Source organism: Falco rusticolus, chromosome 6, assembly GCF_015220075.1.
Source record: "Falco rusticolus isolate bFalRus1 chromosome 6, bFalRus1.pri, whole genome shotgun sequence".
Lineage (NCBI taxonomy): Eukaryota > Metazoa > Chordata > Aves > Falconiformes > Falconidae > Falco > Falco rusticolus.
In genome coordinates this window covers 54,609,552-54,629,843 of record NC_051192.1, presented here as the reverse complement: position 1 = coordinate 54,629,843, position 20,292 = coordinate 54,609,552, and the positions used below count along the sequence as shown (strand labels likewise).

The 20,292-nt window shown below is 40.9% G+C and overlaps 1 protein-coding gene across 2 annotated transcripts in view; it reads left to right on the top strand.

Moving 5' to 3' along the window:
* Positions 1–20,292, top strand: part of KLHL29 (kelch like family member 29) — a 405,611-nt gene that overhangs the window by 55,863 nt on the left and 329,456 nt on the right. For both annotated transcript variants that reach the window (XM_037392581.1, XM_037392580.1), the window contains exon 2: positions 13,463–13,569. The gene's annotated coding sequence lies outside the window, so the exon portion shown is untranslated. The remainder of the gene's footprint in view (positions 1–13,462; positions 13,570–20,292) is intronic.

The following is a 20,292-nucleotide window of genomic DNA, read 5'->3' as shown; positions in this document are numbered from 1 at the left end:
ACACTTGAATGTGGTTTAGGGAAGTGAAGAAGGGATAAGAGACCAAGTGAGTTATGAAGAGGTGACATCCTTACCACCAGGTATTTCTTTCATCTAGTTTCAGAAGAGGCTGCTGCTACGTTGAAGACTCTGTAATCTGGTTGTATTGCTAATCCCCGGATATACTCACAAATATATGTGTTTTTTTTCAGGAAGGAAAAGCTGCTTTGCTTCTTGGGGCAATAAGTCTAACTGGGTTTTGTTCACCTTGGGTTTTAGGCTGGAGATGAAAAAATGAACAAGGAGATATGCCAGCCTTCCAGCTCTTCCTGTAACTGATGACGTGTCCAATAAAGGGTAACATATCTGTCCACATGTAAGCCATAAAGTCAGGATCAAATGGGTGAAACTCCCAGCTTTAGTCCTTCTCTTATGAGTTGGTGACATATCCTGTTCTTCTCTCTGGCACTGGTGTAAGTTTTGTTGTAAACAGTTCTACTGTGTGAAGCTCAAGAATGCTTCAGTGAATTAAATATTCTGTGTTTAAAAATGAGCGGGTGAAAGAAATTAACTTTTTGAAGAAAAAAAACACCAGCAGCTTCTGATCTCATATTAGAAATAACTTAAGGCAGGCTGGACTAAGCAATCAGTAAGTAATACTTCCGTTTTCAATGACTGCACTTACCTCGTGCTAATTTTCATCAGCATTCCAGATAATAATACTACTAACCATTATTTTCTCGCCTAGTTTGCTCAGTACTGACAGATAATAGATGATCTTATTACAAATAGATTTGACACTGCATCCATGAAAATGTGAAAATTGGAGTCTCTCATCATTATTTAAAATGTGTGCTCGCTCACTCAAATGAGGTATAAGAGTCTACTTTGGAGATAAAGTAGGCCAGATTGCTGCAAAGGCTGCTTCAAGTGTCACACAGGTTAATGTAGATGTATTATGTATTTATATAGCCTATAGGAGGATAAATTTTCAGCAAATGATTTGGACTGAATGTGTACTTGATCAGGACTCTCATTAATAACCCATGGCCACACTATGGTGAGAAGTTACCTTTGCAATCACAAAGATTAATTCTGGGGCTGTCTGTTGTAGTTTGGGAGAAAGAGTCCAAAGAAACGGGCGAGTCACGTGTTATGTACTGAACAGCAATCTGTATGGACTGAGCTATAGATTAAGATCCTGTGCTATCCCTGACCTTTCGATTAAAATAGCGAATTTTTTTCAGCCACCATCCTGGAAATTGGTACAACATTGCTTTTCTCTGAAGATGAGGCGTGCTCATGCTACGTGCACATCCATGAAGGTCCAATGCCAAACCATAACCTCCATGCATGAGACATCAAAGATAGATTTACTTTTTCCCATTGGGTATTAGGTCGTGCCCACGTTTCTGTGAGAATTACAGTAATGTAGTCAGAAGTTAGTAACTAAGGTGATGACCCACCCAGTCGGACTTGGTGCAAAGGAAGGAAGAACTGATTAAACATGGGACAACATTTTTTTTTTCTACTGATAACTCGATTTCCCTGCTTGGCTCATGAGACCCAGCATATTTTAAAATCTCAGGAGCATGGACATCGTCAGTTGACTTGTCCTGGATTGCTACAAAACTTCATTATTTTGCACTGGCCTTGTACATCTGAATGTGAGTAGTTGCAGAAGCCATGCAGCACAATAAAATGGTTTTGATAGACCTTTTCATCAATAGCATGTGCCTGTAATGTGGCATTTGGGTTGTATAGCTTGTGGAAGTGATCTAGAACCTGGACTAATCACACGAAGGCAGTTGGTGTTTTGAGAGTCTCTGAATTATGCATATGACAAATGAGAACCGTAAGAGAGAGCGCTGAGTGAGGCGGATTTGAATGGAGATGTTAGATGAGATGGAGACCTTCTGCCTGGAAAGCACATCAGCAGAGAGTTGGAGCTGTGGAGTCTTTTGATGCCACCGTTAGGCCATGAGGAGAAAACTGAGGAAGTAAACAGCAGCATCTCTGGCTCTGAGGCATTATCATCATACTGTCTGTCATGAGCGTGTTCTTCATATCGAGAAATGGGTGTGTGATGGTCTTATTTAAAGCCTTTGATGACAGGTTGCAGGATGCTGCCTGGGGCTATAAGACAAATAACAGTAGTGTTCTCCATGGTTGCTGCCTGACTTTAAAAATGAGTACCTTCCTGACTGCGCCAGTGCTGGTTTGTTAAGACGGAAACAGGTTCTCTGCTATCTATGTAGCTGCTGAACGTGCATGTGTTTTGGTCAGAGCTGTAAACAAGTTTGTTAAGGGAAGCACTGTGGTTCTTCACCTGGAGTATTCATGTGTCTCTAGATGTGGTCAAAGCATCACAAAGTACCTTAATGATGTGAAAGGACTTGCTGTAATGCCTCATTCAAAGTAGTTGGGTGGAGGCTGTCCACCAAGCTTATTGAGGAGGCCTGCTCATGGGGAGGCACTGGAGGTAGCGCTGATGCGCCACCCACCAAGCATGCAACTGAAAATAACATGATTGCCAGGAAAACATGAATCCTTTAAGGAAACTCTTTCCCTCTACTTAGCTCTCATATAGGCATCTGGATGATTGCAGGCAGTGCTGATTCTTCTTGGGGAAGGTTAGCTCTCAGGCTACCCACTGATGAAAGTTTCTCAGCACCATACGTAAAGAGCCTAAACCCTATGTTTTTATGTAACCTAATTCTTAAATTAAATCTAGCAGCTCAATTTTAACAGCATGATCTCCTCACACAATTGAATGAATTCTGCGATGGTCGTACGTGCTAAAGTCAACAATTTACATCAGGAGAACAAATTCTTGCTGTGCAGGAATTGCTTCTTTTTCTGATTATTCTCATGGAATCAGAAGTTTGATTGACTGTAACCTGCTCACCTCCCACACTTCCTCTTCTGTCTTAGTTTGCTTTATTTTTCCTCTAAAGGGGATCTTTTGTAACTGATCTGTTTATTCTGCTGTTTCTTTGGGGATGACAAATTAAGCTACAGATCTTTTTTTAGTGTTGTAATTGGGAGGTGGAAAGAGGAGATTGAGCTCTGTTACGCCACTGTGCTCCTGGCAGTCAGCTTTGGAAATTTGGTTCATTGCTTTGGAAAAGTGGCCAAGATCTGTGCCTCAAAGGTGTGAGAGTTTGAGTCCTGTCATTCTAATGTTGATTTGGGGTATAATAAATGGGACAGCTGATAAAGGATTGAGGAAGAGAAATATAATTAATGCCAATCAACAAAACTTATAGAAAATAAATCCTGTCAAGCTAACCTGATATCTATGAAGTGTTCTAGTGTGATTGCAAGTTTGATATTTATGGCTTCTACAAAGCATTTGACTTGGTGACACCATTTTGATTGAGAAATGACAACAAAATAATTTGATTTGGCATGTGTGAGGGATGGGAATTGAGCTTGCCCAACTTAAGCCATTTAAAATTCAGTATTCTACTCTAAACCAGGTGTCCTAGGCTCCGTCTGAAGTCAGTGGAGAGGAGGAAAGAGAGTTATTCCTCCACCCCTGCCTTTGGCACCAGGGAAACCTGACTTAGTAGGACAAAGCTGCTGTCTCTGTTGGTAATTTTTGTGTACATCCACAGGAGAACTTCAGGGAGGCTGTGCTAAATCTGGGTTTGACCATATTGCAGACGGTTTCAGAATGTTATGTTTGGGTCTGCGCCTCAGGGAGGTTGATGAGGTAGGGAGAGATGGCAGAAGAGTGATAATGGTGGCGAAGGGGTGGAAAGACATGCCTTTAAGCCACTGGGATTTCTTGCAATCACTCATTACCCTAATCCAAGAGAAGGAAAGAATTGCTTAGCTTTTCTACATTGGAAATTTTAAGAAAGGAAGAGTCTTCAGTCTGGTGAACAAAAATATAGCAAGATTTGTTTTCTAGAAATGAAAGCCAAGAAAATTCATAATTGAAAAAACAAATAGGTTTTGACAGCAGGAATAATTAATCACTAAAGCCTTTCACCAACACCCCCAAGGCATCACTAGAAACTTGGTACTCATGACAGGATTTTTATTTCTTCTTCCTGAACAAGGCAAGAAATTGAGTCCTGTGTGTTAAAATATGCAAGAGAATTGGACTAAGGTCAAAAAGGGACTTCTAGGATTATCTGGTCAGTAAAAAGTGTGTTGGTCCCTGCAGTGAGAATGGTTTCCCTGGATGTGGTGAACTTTTCAGTCCAAAATGAATCAGAGAGAAAATGGAGACTGTATTTGTAGACTCAGAGGTGATTTCAGTCAGTCCTTCTATACCCAAAGGTAGTCTGCCGGTAGACTCTCATAGCTCTTGAAAACCTTTTTGGGATCCAGAATGTTGCTGGCCATACCACCCTGTAGCAGTGTTATTACCTTGGCTACATTTTTACCTTTCAGACTACTTTATACCTGAATATTGCATAAGGATGTTGTTACAGTCTCTTGGGGTATGGCAGTGTTAGTTCAGATCATAAGAGTAGTGGTTGCTTTTGCCCTTTCAAGCACTGGCTATTCTTTCCAAGCTAATGATACTGTGCTCACCTTTCCCATTTTGCAGCATCAGACCCAAGAGAATGAGCTTTTTAGATTTCCCCCCTGATCCCTGCTGTCTCTGGTACATCGTGAACCAAGTGCAGTTCTTGTTCTCTGTTCAGTTTGTCTTTGCATTGTGCAAGGCTTCACGTAAGCCAAGGAGGGACACAGAAGACTCTGCTAAGAGCCAGGTACTGGCTTTGCCATTGCTCTGGCTCTTTTACAGCAGCCTGTTCCTATCCTGCTGCTCCCCAGCTGTCTAATAGCATTCCTCCCACGTTACAAAGGCATGATGTGGCTGTCTTCCCATTACCTGCAGTTAGCTGGTTATGTTACCTGGCTCCCTGATAATCGCTGAGAGTCTTAACTCGAAGAGTAGGACTTTCTATTAAAAAAATAAATCTGCAAATGGCAAACCAACAGGTTTTGGTCTGTTTCTACTTTTCCATTAATTTAAAAAAAAAAAAAAACAAACGTGGGAAAGACCGTTCATGATGTCAAAGAAGATGAGGTCCTTTAAGTCTCAAATGCTTCAGTGCTTTGAATGCTGGTCTCTCCAGCTGCTTTGTTGAAGCAATAGAGTTGGGAAGGTATCTTAGTCAAGCTGCCCTAAAACTTTTCAGCCTTTTAATCCCAGTGCCTTCAAACCATTTCAGAAGAAGGTATCTTTGTTAGTCTTGGCTTCAATAAAGAAATAAGACCTTTTAACACATGTACTTGCTTGTTACCTTCATCAAATCTCCAGGAAAGCCAGTGGACTTCAATGAATTTTGAAGAAGCTGATTTCACTTTAAGGAAATCTACCCTTTTTACTAGGCTGTGCTTGTCTTCAAAGCAACTTCGCTATTCAGGTGAATGATTTTGAACTGAACATTGCAGATTCATTAGAACTCTGCATTTGTTTGAATAAACAGTCTTCTCAGTGGTCTCTTTTTGCATGTGAATATTTTGCGTATCTCTTTTGAACTCCACACATCTCAGTAGCTTTCCTTGAGCTTTTTTTGGGCAAATAAAAAATAAATAAACTTAGAATGAGTAAGAAATTCCTGTTTGCATAATCACAGTCATCTGGTTGTGAGTCTTGATACAGAAAGCCACAGAAATTAGTGTTGTCTGGATAATACAGCTCTGTTTAACATGGTTTAGGGGAAGGATAGTGAAATACATTTTTTGAGGATGGGATCCTAAAGTGTCTGTCTACATTTTCTTCTGGAGTTTTGTTCAGTTGGGCAGGTGATTTAACTTCATTTACAGCATCAACTAAAAGCCATCTGTAGAAAAAGATAAGACTTAATAGACTATTAATGCTGGATGTCTGATCTTGTAGGTCTATAAACTCATTAGTAACCTGTGATCTCTGTACATCTTCCGGTGTTTTAAAAGTATCTTTTGAAAAAGTGTAAATTGGCAAGTTTTGTCATAATTACTCATTGCATTTGAGTTTGCAAAAGTAGCTTTGTTTAAGATCTGATTTTTCTAATGGCATATTTCACTGTTTCCATTTAAACTTTGAAGTGGCATCTTTGTTTTTCCCTTTTAAAGAGCAGCATAATCCAGATGCCTGTCAAAAGAGTTGATGTAGCATTTTATGAGTAATCCTTGTTTGAGATTTTTGTTTGGTCAGAAATATTTTCCAAGCTCTTATAAAGCTCCCCATGAATATTATTGATGTATACTTCCGTTAAAAGAAGTGATTATCCATGCAGGAATACATACTGAACAGTTGGTTCTAAAGCACAAATGTTTTCTCAAAAGTTACATGATGTCATAGGAGGAGTTAATTCGTCAGTGTAATGGAACAGGGAGATACTGAGCTAAAATTACTCTCCCCTTCCTTTTTCTCAGCTTAACTTTTTGAAGCACAGGCTAACATTTAAGTTTGGAGAAGTTTTTTGAAAGTATATACAACACAGGATAACCTCAGGGTTACTGTCAGCCTGTCTGAATCTTTGATGAAGAGATGTTAATAGTTCCCAGCCTGCTTTCAGAGAGATGAGTATGATTGTGAGAAACACTGACTAAAACATACAGAGTGGCATTAGGAATCTAGCTGTTACCATTTCAAACCTGGAGCTGTTAGACAGTACATCCAGCGATGCTCTCATTTGTTGCTGTTAAAAGACTTGCATAAATAACTTGCACTTCAGGTATCTGCCGACATCCTCCTCTCTGGTCATTTTTCTCTGGCAATTCTTCAGTCTTGGTGGCTGCAGCTTAAATTTTTAGGGACCTTGATGAGGACTGGTGGCATTGTGGTCTTTTTCCAAGCATTTCAGAATCCTTTTGGCTTGCAAATGCTGTGGGGTCTGCAGGCCTTGCAGTGCTTTAGCCTGCAAATTAGTAGTTGTCTCCTCAGTTGAGGAAAAGAGAGATCTGTAAGTTCTGTAATAATTAATAGATTAGGGTCAACATACACAATAGTGTTCTGTGGGCATCAGAGTGCAGGGCAGTCACTCCTTCCTATAAAGTCAGTGAGATTGAAAATGGATGCATCCTTCAGTTCCAGCCCTGCGTTTTTATTTTTTCTATCCCAGTATGCAGCTCTTGGCTGCAACTTCACCCAACTTCAGAGCCTGTGTAGGTTCTCATGGGATCCATAATTACTCCCTTCTCAGACCAGTTGCTCAGTTTCTGACAGTGCTAGGGCAACAGGTCACACCAGGAATTACAGAGATTTTCCTTGTAGAGCTGGAATAGTCCCAGTCTGAGTACGCTAAGGATAGCTGGGACAGCGCAGCAGTAGTCCCTAACCTGTGCAGGACTTGGAGCTTTGGGTATGTCAGCCTGTACTTCGTTCCTGTGTCTGTATGGCTTCCTGGTTGTGCTAAGCTTGGCTGTTTGCAGGGTGATTTGCCAGATACACTGCCTATAAGCACCCTTCTCTTACTGGTTGTAAAACATCTACGTAGCCTGCCTAGAGAATGTTTATACTTCATATTGGAGTCATCCCTTTTGCCCTCCCTGCCCTGTCCCAATTTGCTTTCCTTTGCCTTGTTTATTTGGAATGAGGGCATGCTCCAGCCCTGCCTCTGTTTTGTTCATTTTCTTCAGCCCCTGCCTGAAGCTGTGGTACCTGTTGTGGGGGAGGTTGTGTTTGCAGTGCAGAGCAGCTTGTAAAGGGCATTTTTAAAGCATTTTCTGCTTCAGAGTTGATTTATAGGTTGTCTGCACGGGCAGGCTTTCATAGAATATTTTTGTGTTAAACTTATTCTGATTAATTAACCTACAATAACTGTCTCCATGTCCTTGGCTTTATCCTTCTTCATTTCCAAATACTGTTTAACTACAAGTGAGATGCTGTGGGCAGGTGCTGCATGGTTCGTTGTTTCTTCACTAATGTCCACATCGTGCACCTCTGCTGCAGGCTCTTGGGTGGCCTCTGCTTCAGAGGAGCTCTGAAACAATCCCTCATTGCAGTACTGCGTCGCTAAATGTTGCTGCATGCTTCTCATCTTACCTTAGATCAGGAGGATGCTTTTTAAATCTGCATATGCTTCTGTCACCCTGCACAGCTCTTGGTGGATGAGCTAATCTGCTGTATTGCCCTTGGATGTTTCATCTGTAACAGAGAAGCTCTGAAACGGGTTCTTGCTGCATAAGAAAACTGGGGCTTTGACTTGACATCAGATAAAATCACTCTCCCTCATCCTTTCTTGCCCTTTGGAAATCTGTTTTCTAATTTAGTACTTAGATGAAGCATGGTGAGCTTTCCATTAGCTGCTCGTGGTGTCACCACGTCTCATTGTTTGTTGGTGCAGGGTAACTCAATTTTGTTGAGGTTTGGGGGAATCCAGTTGATATATCTGCTTTCTCCAAAAGATCCAGACCTGCTTCTCACTGACCAGGTCTTTGAGCCAAAGGCACTTCTGAGTATTCATCCCTTCATGAAAATGCCCATGTTGATGGGGTGCATGAGCTAACGCCAACTTCTTATACCATGTTTTGTCTGGTCTCCTGCTAGTTTTACCCTGAACAATGAGCTGCCTGCTTCAGAAAGCTTTTGACTACAATGATGCAATATCTAAAACAGGTACTTGTTTTCTATCAGGTTGCTTCAAGTCATTTAATTTAGAAGCTTAGGTACGGTACAGGATGTGTGATCTGTCTGTATTGAGGTTGTTAGGCTCCTAAAGGACAGATGAGGCTTCTGCTGTAGGCTTCTGTAAGGTACCTTTGACTTAATAAGTATTGATACAAGGAATTGAGGCTTTGCCTTTACAGATAGTCCGCTATGATGAGAGGTGGCAACTCTTGGGTGTGGTGTTTAAAGCTCCTCGCTGTGCTATTGCCTCTTCCAGTTTCAGTATTGTATTGTAGTGACTCAGAACTACCTGGCATGCGTTGCTCTCCTTGCTTCCCCTCTCAATGGAAACTACTTGTAAAGGTTTGGTAAGATAAAACACCTTTCATATAAACAGCCAAGACTTTCTAAAGTGGGGGAAGAAAAACTCAGCCAAACGGTAATAAACAATGTAAATTGCAGTATGTTAAACAGTAAAGACTGTTAATCCTGTCTTTGTGTTGCTCCAAGTAATAATTTTGACTCTTCTTTGGGACTGCATGTCCAGGAGCAAGCAAACAGATTTTGAACTTAAGCCTGCCTTTGTGTACCATTTTCATGGTGATGGATTATTGCTTTTCTTGCTCATTTTTTTTTCCCCTTCTGATCCTTCTTTCTTCAGATGTCCTGTATCCAGCTGTGAGGTCTGTTTTGCTTTTCCCTGTGGCACTGCTGTCTAGAATCTGCAATGCACTTTGTAAATATTCTTAATGTCTTTCATCATTGAGGTGGGAAGGTGAAGGGTTTCCTTAATGTAAAACTGTCATTGGCTTCTCAGGCTGCTTCTCAATCAGAAAGCCATTTTATTTTTTTATTACTGTGAAAGACTCCTTTTCTGTTCTGCAAAGTTCTAGAACAAGAGTCCTGAGACTACTTTGAAAAGTGGATGTTTCCCCAAGGAGATCTTCCAGAGCAGCTCCGGCCCAGTGTTGCCCTTGGAGATGATGGGTTAACTAAGATAGGATGAGTTGCTATGCAAAGAAGAAATTACTCCCTTGAGTTTTTTCTTTCGTTTCCATAAACTGCTTCATGAAAACAGTGCTCTTTCCAGCAAACAAAACTTAAAACAAAAAATTCTATTTTCGTTTGAGCTTTTTCAGGCAGTCCATGTGAAGTTCTTTAGTCATGTTGTGAAAGTCAGAAATATTTACTTGAAATGTCTCAACATTTTCAATTTGAGAAGTGTTAAACAGATAAATAATTAGACCAGCTATTTGAAAAGCCTTAACTCCAAAATGAGTTTAACACTGTAAACAAAGCAGGTGAAGGAGGAGGATGGGGCTCTGTATAACAGGACAGGAATGATGGTGGATGGTGTGGACAAGATGTTTACATATCTGCATCTTCCCCAGGCCTTCCATGTACTACTTTCTTGTATTACCTTGCTTTAAGTTTTCAAAAAACTAACCTGCAGCTGGTTAGAGGTTAGGCAGGGCTTTGTTTTCTGTATGAACTAAGGACTAAAAAATTTAAATGTTTTGTCTTTTTCATAGAATAATAAATCATAGAATGGTTTGGGTTGGAAGGGACCTTAAAGATCATCTAGTTCCAACCCTGCTGCCACGGGCAGGGACACCTTCCACTAGACCAGGTTGCTCAAAGGCCCATCCAGCCTGGCCTTGGACACTCCCAGGGATGGGAACAGGGCAACCTGTTCCAGTGCCTCGCCACCCTCACAGTAAAGAATTTCTTCCTTATATCTAATCTAAATCTACCCTCTTTGAGTTTAAAGCCATTACCCCTTCTCCTATCACTACACGCCCTTGCAAAAAGTCTCTCTGCACCTTTCTTGTAGATCCCATTCAGGTACTGGAAGACCAGTATAAGTCTCCCCCAAAGCCCTCTCTTCTGCTGGATGAATCACCCAAACTCTCTCAGCTTGTCCCCGTAACAGAGGTGCTCCGGCCCTCTCATCATCTTCATGGCCCTCCTCTGGACTCGCTCCAACAGGTCCATGCCCTTCTTATGTTGGGCGACCAGAGCTGAAGGCAGTACTCCTGGTGGGGTCTCACAAGAGCAGAGTAGAGGGGGAGAATCACCTCCCTTGACCTGCTCATCACATTTCTTTTGATGTAGCCCAGGATATGGATAACTTTCTGGGCTGCAGACCTGCACTGCCAGCTCATGTTGAGCTTTACGTCAACCAACACCTCCCAAGTCTTTCCCCTCAGGGCTGCTCTCAATCCATTCTCCACCCAGCCTATATTTGTGCTTGGGATTGCAGTGACCCATGTGCAGGACCTTGCACTTGGCTTTGTTGAACTTTGAGGTTTGCACAGGCCCACTTCTCAAGCCCGTCAAGGTCTTTCTGGGTGGCATCCCTTCCCAGGGATGGTGCCATCAGCAAACTTGCTGAGGGTGCACTTGATCCCACTGTCCGTGTCACTTACGCAGATGTTAAACAGCATCGGTCCCATTACTGACCCCAGAGGAACGCCAGTCATCGCTGGTCTCCGCTTGGACATTGAGTCGTTGACCACAACTCCTTGAGTACAACCATCCAGCCAATTCCTTCTCTACCCAGTAGTCCGTCCATCCAATCCATGCCTCTCTGATTTACAGATGAGGATGTCACGCAGAACAGTGTCAGGTGCTTTGCAGAAGTCCAGGTAGATGATGTCAGTCGCTTTTCCCCAACCACCAATGCTGTAACCCGTAGAAGGCCACCAGATTTGTCAGGCACGGTTTGCCCTTAGTGAAGCCATGCTGGCTGTCACCAATCGCCTCCTTATTTTCCATGTGCCTTAGCATAGTTTCCAGGAGGATCTGCTCCATGATCTTGCCAGGATCACAGAGGTGACACTGACTGGCCTGTAGTTTCCCGGGTCTTCCTTTATTCCTTTTTTAAAAATGGGGGCTATGTTTCCCCTTTTCCAGTCAGTGGTAACTTCACCAGACTGCCACGACTTCTCAAATGCAATGGCTAGTGGCTTAGCAACTTCATCTGCCAGTTTTCTCAGGACCTGCAGATGCATCTCACCATGTCCCATGGACTTGTGTACCTTCAGGTTCCTTAGATGGTCTTGAACCTGATCTTCTACTACAGTGGGTGGTTCTTCATTCTCCCCGTCCCTGCCTTCGAAGGCAACGTGGGCAGTGGGGCTGGAGCACTTGCTGGCGAAGACTGAGGCAAAAAAAACATTGAGTACCTCAGCCTTCTCCATATCTCGGGTAACCAGGTCTCCCGTTTCCTTCCAGAGAGGCCCCACATTTTCCCTAGTCTTCCTTTTATCACCAATGTACCTATAGAAGCTTTTCTTGTTGCCCTTGAGATTCCTGCCTAGATTTAGTTCTGTCAGGGCTTTGGGCTTCCTAACCTGATCCCCGGATTCTTGGTAAATTTCTCTATATTCGCTGCAGGCTACCTGTCCTTGTGTCCTTGTTTGCTTTATGAGGTTAACTTTGGGGTATCAGCTAGCTTTAATTCCATCTCTTTAAACTTTTTTTTTTTATAGTGGTCTGATTTCCCTCCCCCCCGCCGCCCCCCCCCCCCTCCCCCGTGTGATGGTATGTCTTCCCTTGCAGCCAGCTTTCATTACAGATCATTCGTTGCAGCATGAGCCGTTTGCTCAGCTAGTCAAACCAAAGTTGCTATGTGGTTCTTTTGCAGAAATATAGTTAGAATTTACCAGTTTTATTAAACTGTCTTAAAGGAATAGAGCACGATGAAATGGAGCTCACTGCTTGACTGATCCGCCAAGTGACCTTGCATAATTCGTTTATTTCTTCCATGTGCTTCTGTTTCCTGTTTTTGGTTTGTTTTTTTTTACCACCCTCACCTTCACCGCATCTCTTTGGAATATAAGCTCTTCAGTGCTGAGCCGGTTTTAGGCTTTCACAAGGAAAGTTATTTTGTCGGGCTACTTAAAGATAGCAAAAGTCATACAATTACTCTGTAATAACATGCTAGCAGAATAGGGAGATATTTTCCAAGGAGATGTTTTGCGTCGTAAACCTTCTACAGCTTGCAGGTAGGATTAGTGAAGTGTTGCTCTACCACCTCAAAATTATTATAATTACACAAAAACATAAAGTTTATATAAAATGAAAAAAGCTTAAGCTGAGATAACGGGAGGGAAGCCCTGATTGCATTGTTCAAGGGAAGTGCACTGTAAACTTCAAATTAGTTTGTAGCAACTCAATTACTTGTATGCAGCTCTCTTGTCACTGTAAGAATCTTCTTAGTGGAAACTGAAACTCCACTGCTAAAAACATGAAATCAATAGGTACTATTATATCCACTTAAAAAAAATATTGTATTGATTTGCAGATAATGACAGCAGTTCATTCTTGCAGGATTACATGCCACTTCCTGTTATAAAGATTACTTCAATATATATTACGTATGAGATGGAGAACATAGGTATAAAACTGCTTTGCTTTAATGAATAGACATTTTACTCTGGGTATTAAAATAAGATATATTTCTTTAAATTTATCTCTTGGGAGTATTTTGATTTCATGGGCAAACCTGTGTTATCAAAGACTCTAGAACACTATTAAACATTTACGTAATCAGATTGCCTTGTTTTTGAAAGTGCTTGAATTCGCCGTCCTCTCTTTGATAGCAATTAATTAAGCAAAATATTGTACTCTTTCTGGTCTCCTCCACATCCTTTATTAGAGGGTTAACACCATGTTACCTTGGGTATTAGACATTCTTTGCTAACCCACAAGTATCTACCAGCATCTAAGTTTCCGTGCTTCGTAACAAATTTCTGTCACCCTCAGAGGATTAAATTCTTCATGTTGATCATGGTAGTCTCCCATTGTGCAGCTATTTTTTTTTTCTTGTGCTGTGGCTCATTTGAAGCCTATTTTATTAAGCATAAGTGACTTTATCTTCATGTATTAAAACAGCTTTTTTTCAACTCTTTCTAGGGAATCTGGCTTTGCAGAAACCTTCTGCTAAATGCAAGGGTTTGCTGTCCTGTTTACTGACTGTTACACCTGAGGCTGATTTTGATACGTATTCTGGATATTACAGGGTAAGTGTGCAGATATCTGTTCTTGGTGTGGTTTGTTTTAATTTCATGGTCTCTTATTTAATTACACAAATGCAGTTTGGGCTGTGCTTGCTTTTCCTTTCAGTGACTGCAGCAAGCCCCTATTGGAGCATGTGCAACTGAGTGTCTGTGTTACAAAAGAAAAATAATGTAGTAGGATGACTGCTAATGCTGTAAACCTGATTAAGGGTATTTGAATTTGGTGGTGTAGCTCCAAGAGGGAGCAAAGGTATTTTGGTTTGTTCTTTTTTTTTTTTTAATACGTACAGACTCATAGGCCTGTATCTTAAGAAATTGTTAAGAGCTATGAGATGCTTATCTGGATGTAGTGAATATTTTATGTTGTAAGCTGACAAATGTGCATGTATTTTTATATTACAAGTGAAACATTCTTCATAATGTACATAGTTATAAATATCTGTGAAGTTCACAAGATTAAGTTTAAATATTTGGAAGAGGAAGTTTAAAGGTTACTTGGTTTCTTGGGGGCATGGGGGAGGGAAAGAAAGAACTGATTCCTTTTTACAAATTCTACTGTGCACATCGGAATATAACCTTAAAGACTTGACTTCATTGTTGAATGGCTCTTGTGGGATTTTTTTTTTTTTTTTTTTCACTTCCCAGCTACTGGAGGAAAGTGTAATTTAGTGGAGACAGATTTGGTTTTTTCTTTTTTTTTTTTTTTGTTTTTTTTCCTCTTCTTCAGTCTTAATCCTCTGCTTCCACCTTCTCTTTCAACCTGCTGTTTTTTTTGCCTCACCCCTTTCCTGGCTTCTTTTTGCAATCTTCTCTTGTTTTTAATTCATGGAGCTAATCCTGGCCCTTGGTGAAGTTTGATGTCTTTCTTTGCTTCCTTTGACCAGTTTTCTGTCTTCTCACAACCAGATATGTAGATATGGGGTAATTCAGGCTGGAAGGCATGTGGGGAGATCAAACTTCTGCTCGGAGCATAATCCCCTAGAGCAGGTTGCACAGAGCCATGTCCAATTGGATTTTGAATATCTCTAAAGATGCAGACTCCAAAACTTTGTTGGGCGCCTGTTGCCATGTTTCACCACCTCATGAAGGGTATTTTCCTTACCTAAAATCTTAATTTCCATTGTTGCATCTTCTTTCTTCTTGTCATATCTCTGTGCCTTTCCAAGAATAGGCTCACTCTGTCTCCTTGCACCTTCCTTTTGGGGAATTGAAAAACATAGTGAGGTCTGTAGGAGCTCAGCTTGTGTCCCAGCCACCAGTATCCTCCAGTGGACTTGCTCAAGTATGTCAAAACCTTCTTGTTCTGGAGGGCTCACAAATCCTGCCTGAAGAAGAACAATCACTTCTCTGGACCTGCTGGCTGCTCTTACTAACACAGTCCAGGATTGATATGCTTGGCCTTTCTTGCAAGGGCATATTGCTGGCTCAAGTTCTACTTGTTGTTTGCCAAAACTACCAAGTCCTATTTTTATTTTATTTTTGTATTTTTAATCTGTTCAATCTTTCTCACACACTGTTGTGCAATCCTTACTACCAGTGTTTGATGTTCTTTCACAGGATTCCTTATCGAACACCTCAATATCCCCAGTGCATCTTGATCAAAATGTTTCTGGCAGCCTTTTCCCAGAAATGAGTTTGAAGTACACTTTGGAAACAGCGAAAGCCCATTTCCAAGTCTTTCACTCTTGGAAATGGGCATATTTCCCTGAGCAACTGGCTTAAAGCTTTCTATGTAGTTTTGATAATTTAAAAATATTTTTCAATTCCTATCATTAGTATGTTCATGGTAAAACAGGAAATTGTGTGTATGCTTAGGGTGTGTACAAGTGTGTATGGGAGAGTATATTTAATCCTTTTTCTGTGCTGCCAGTGCACAGTCATAAATAGTGTATATAATAACACATATATAAAATTGCTGCTGTAAATTGAGTCTGAATTATGAGTAAGGCTTTTATTTTATATTCTTTCTTTATATTTGTCCCTGCATGTGTGTGCAATGCTACAAATTGCAGATGCCAACAACAGTAGTTGTAGTTAAATAAAATGTTCTCAAGATTTTGGTTACTTTAGTAGCCCTCGCGATGAATAACATACCAGAGCACGTATGTTGGGAGATATGCCAGAGAATGGACACTCAGGAATACAGTCTCAGCCTTAGCTTGACATGCTGATCTGGTGGTCCTTGGGAAAGGGAGACATGCTCCTGTGCTCCTGCAGGCTTTGCTGACTGGTTTACTTGTAAGTGGCCTTCGGGGAAGGACCAAGAGGAGATCAGTTATTCAGTGCTCGGATCATAATTAATACTTTGGCCTGGGTGGCTGTAGATCAGGTACAAGTTCCTCAGTTTATATCTACCAAGGAGGGGAGCAAAAGAAGCATTGAGATGGCAAGGGGTGCAGAGGGGGTTAAACATGCTGAGTCAGGGAAAAATAGTTGAGCAGAAAATAAACGGAAAGGATTAAAGAAAGAGTACAGAAATGTGGATTAAGACTTTAACTTGCAACGAAGTGTTTTGTTCTTAATTCAGAGAAATGTTGTTTGACTCATGAAGAAGTAGTTATACTAGAGCAACTCATATAGTGATGAGTGACCGTTTAATTCACTTTCTGTGGTGGGGAATGTCTAGCAAATCCAGCTTGTGATAAGTTTCAGGATCACCTAGTCATATCAACATAAAATGCTGAGGCTAGTCTTAGGCTGAATATCAAATTATTGCAAAGTTATTCTGTTAGGTTATGGTATGCCTCTGGGTGTTTCTGCTCACCATGGCTGTGATCTAGTCGTAACAAAAGAAGGAAAAAAAAAAAAAAAATTGGAAGTGAGAAGCCAGTTGTTTCCAGGCTTACTCCTGAAGGCTTCTGTTATGTGTGAGAAGCTGTCTGAAAGGGGCTTGAATTCCAGGATGGACTTAGCCTCCTTCTGGGAACGGGTTGCATGTAGGAATTGCATGCTTGTCTGTCTTAACTGTTTTTGGATATTCCTAGCTCAGCTTTTCCCCTTAAAAGGCCTTTTAACGTGCTTAGTTTTTCTGAGGGATATAAAAAGTATTTATGCATGTTGACTGTAGCCCTGTATATCCTGACAATCACGTGTGGTTGCAATTTTTGTATTCCATCTGAGAAGGTACTTAACCCCAGTTTTTTTTCTGGTTCAAACTGGATTAATTTTCATCGTATGCAGCACCTCTTCTAAAGTGCAGGTGGGGGGGAGGAATTTGAAACGAAGAACTTGAGAGCTTTTTCTGTGATGCAGTTAATTTTAATAACCATGGGTCTCTCTGCACAGCAGACTGATTACTTTTTGGAGTATTTCTTAGGAGGAGAGAGGGTCAGGAAGATATGTAAACTTGAAGTGAGACCTCAAATGACCACATGCATTTAGGAGCTTGGACAGAATGATTTCATTTTGCATTTCATTTTTGTGGTTTTAGGTGGGTGAAAGCAAAGATTTGGGTTTGTTCCATTTCCTCCTCTTCCGGAGGAGCAAGCCAAATCAAATAAAAAAAGTTAGTCACAGAAGTCTAAGCTCACACTTTTTGTATGAATCTGTGGTAAGCTTTGGGATGCAGCAGGGAAACAAAGGAATAACCTCACTTGGTTTTGGTATGATATTCATAGAATAATTCAGTTTGGGAAAGACCTTGGGAGGTCATCTTGTCCAGCCTCCTGCTCAACACAGGCCAACTGCAAAGGCAGAGCGGGTTGTTCAGGGCTCTGTGTGTGTCAAGGCAAGTCCATTAATACCTCTGAGGACAGAGGCCCTGCAGCCTCCCCAGGCAGTCGTTCTGCTGGTTAAGCACCCGCTCTGAATTTTCCTTCCTTACATCTTAAAGATTTTTCCGTTGTTGCAGCTTGTGCCTGTTGCGCCCTTGTTACTGCGTGCTCCGGGAAGAGTCTGGTTCTTTGTGTGCTCCAGACCTTTAACTATCCACTAAATCATGACAAACTGGAGATCCGTGTTTATAAAAAGCTTGGATCAATGTTTGTCAAGCGCCTGTGTATCAGGCAGTATTTTTGTGTATGTGTTTGAGTCTACTTAACAGCATTTCTGGTTTTTTTGTTTGTTTGTTTGTTTGTTTTTTTGGGTTTTTTTTAGCAGGACTCTTGATTTTGCTGTCCTGTTACATAAGGGAGCAAGTATGGACTGAGGCACAGGCACCATTCAAACTAACATTTCTATAGGCACCAACACAAAAATACCCGTGTTCCTTTCAGGCTGCAAGTAAGGCATGTTGGGTAGGCCTGGACTTACTCAGAGCTTGGAGTTGGATACAGTTCCTGTTCCTGTCTGCCACAGCCACTTCTGTAATAGTTGTGCTTCATCTTCGATGCCATTAAAATGGAGATTATACACTCTTATTCATGAAAGCGCTGCAAGTCCTATGGTAACTGTTAAATTCGTTCAGTTACTTGGGATAGAACTGCTATAAAAACGGCAAAAAAATGTATGTTTATAGTATAAACTGCATGCTTGTGGTTATAGAGGGTTATGTTAACTGCATGCTTTTTGTAGGTTGCTTTTAAACCAAAGACGTATGCTTTTGTAGTGCATTGTGTTACTGTACAAATTGGGTGTTTTTATCCAAATTACTTGTTGGAAATTGAAGGAGACATACACAGGGGTTGCTAGGGTGGCCTCATTTTTCACATTCAAGATCTGGAAGTAGAAACAAAGCTTAGAAACTTGGGATTCTTTTAAAATTTAAGTCCTTTCGTAGAAGCAGTTAAGTATTCTCTATGTAGGCTTTAATAATAATGAGTTTTTGGTGCTGGGATGAGCGATAATTGCAAATGGCAAAAAGTCATCAGAATGTTGTTACTCAGATTGCAGATTTTATTAATCATAAAAGAAATTACTCACCTAGAAGGCTGTTTTATAAGTGCTCATTTATGTGAAGACTTGCTGCCTAATTTATTTTGTTTAAAAAAACTCACAGAAAACCACAACCATAAAAACCTGCAAACTTTGTCTTGTCCTTCAAAACCATGATTATTTTGTCCTTCTCATCCAGTTTGGTTATGTCATCTGTGCTCCTGCTTATCAGTGAGACCAATCTTATTTTTGTCCCTTCTCTCTCACAAATGTATCTGCTGCTGCTTGCATTTATTCTGTTAGCTGAGTACTGTGCATTTCCCCTGCATGCATTTCCTCCACAATTAAAAAGGATGTTTATCTTTTATGAATAACTTCTTAGGTAGATGAGTTGTTTGGCCCTGTATGTGTTTCTGATCTCACGATGTGTTGGGACTTGCAGATGTAAATTAAATTTTCATCTGTTTTCTCCCACTTCTTTTATGTTGTTTTCAACATGAGTCTTGTTTAAGTAAAGAAATTGAGCACATCCTTCACTGTAGGAATACAATTAGTGAATGACTCTGCCCTGTGAGCTTATAACAGGGTACCTACAAAAGTATCTCTTTAATTGGGGTGTTGGGTAGTAAACTCTTCAGGGTATGGGTACAGCCTTTACATGTTCCTGCTAAAGAATTCATACAGAGAGCATTGCTACAGCATGAATATTCAACAACTGCCTGCCCCTTATTCCTTATGCTGAAATATTAATACAGAAGTGATTCTGCACCTAATCTTGCTGAGATCGGGTGCATGCACCCAAGCCTTTTTGCAGGATCATGCTTTCTGCTCCATGCTGAACACCAATTACTCTCAGTAATGAGGCTGGATCTATAGCTGCTGTTGCTAAAATGGTGGTAGACTTTCATGTGGAAGGCAAGGAGCATGGGCTGTGCTCCTGTCTGTGTGCCACTGGGTCACTGTTTCAGAAGGACATTAGCCTCAAGGCTACTGTCAAGGGGGGAAATGAAGCTACTACTCATCGTAGGAAAAGTAATTTGTGACACGTGGATAGAGAAGTACTTTACTGTAATGCCCGTTGTGACAAAGCTCTCTTTGAACTTTGCTGGTACCTAATTGAGATCCTTCAGCTGGCACTTTCATCACTCAGGCCTTTTCAGGGTCAGATTGCAGGTGACTCAGTAGCAAAATGGCTTCAAAAGTGCAGGATTCCAGGGCTCTGCCATGCTCTGGGCTGTCACGTGAAAATAGGATTTCACAATTGATACTGCAGACTTCTGAGTCTATATTGTAAACTAATATTTAAAGTATGCCCCGACAATTCTAGTCTCAAAGTTGGTTGTTGAAACTATAATGTATTTGAACACAAAATTATGCAGGTTCAAGAGAAGATTGCTATGGTACTGGAGCAGATTCTTCTGTTTCATGTATATTTGAAAGCTGAGAAAGCTTCTGCTGAAGTCAGACAATACAGGCTTGTCAAATTGTTCGCGAACGAAAAGATTGCTCTTGGATGGAATTAATTTGCAGTATCTCATTTACCATCTTAGTTTTGTCATGAATTTTCCCTACTCGGCAGCCTGAAATGCCAAGTGAAAAACTGTTTCAGTGAGAGATAATATAATATATTAAGAAAATGTTATTGATCACAGTATGCTTTTACTGGAAGATGACTCTTTCTGACTGGAACTCAAGGGACTTTGCCTTGTTATAGTAGGAAAATGTATTGTAACATGCAAACAGGATTATTGTTAAGGTCACAACAACCTAGTTTTTACATTCCATTTCCTCTGGAAGTGAGCTTCATAACTAACTGTCTGCTGGGTTAGTGTAAGAAAATTTCAGGTTTAAACTTGTAAAAAAAAAACAAACAACAAAACAAAACACAAAACCCTAAAGGTTACAGCAAGTCTT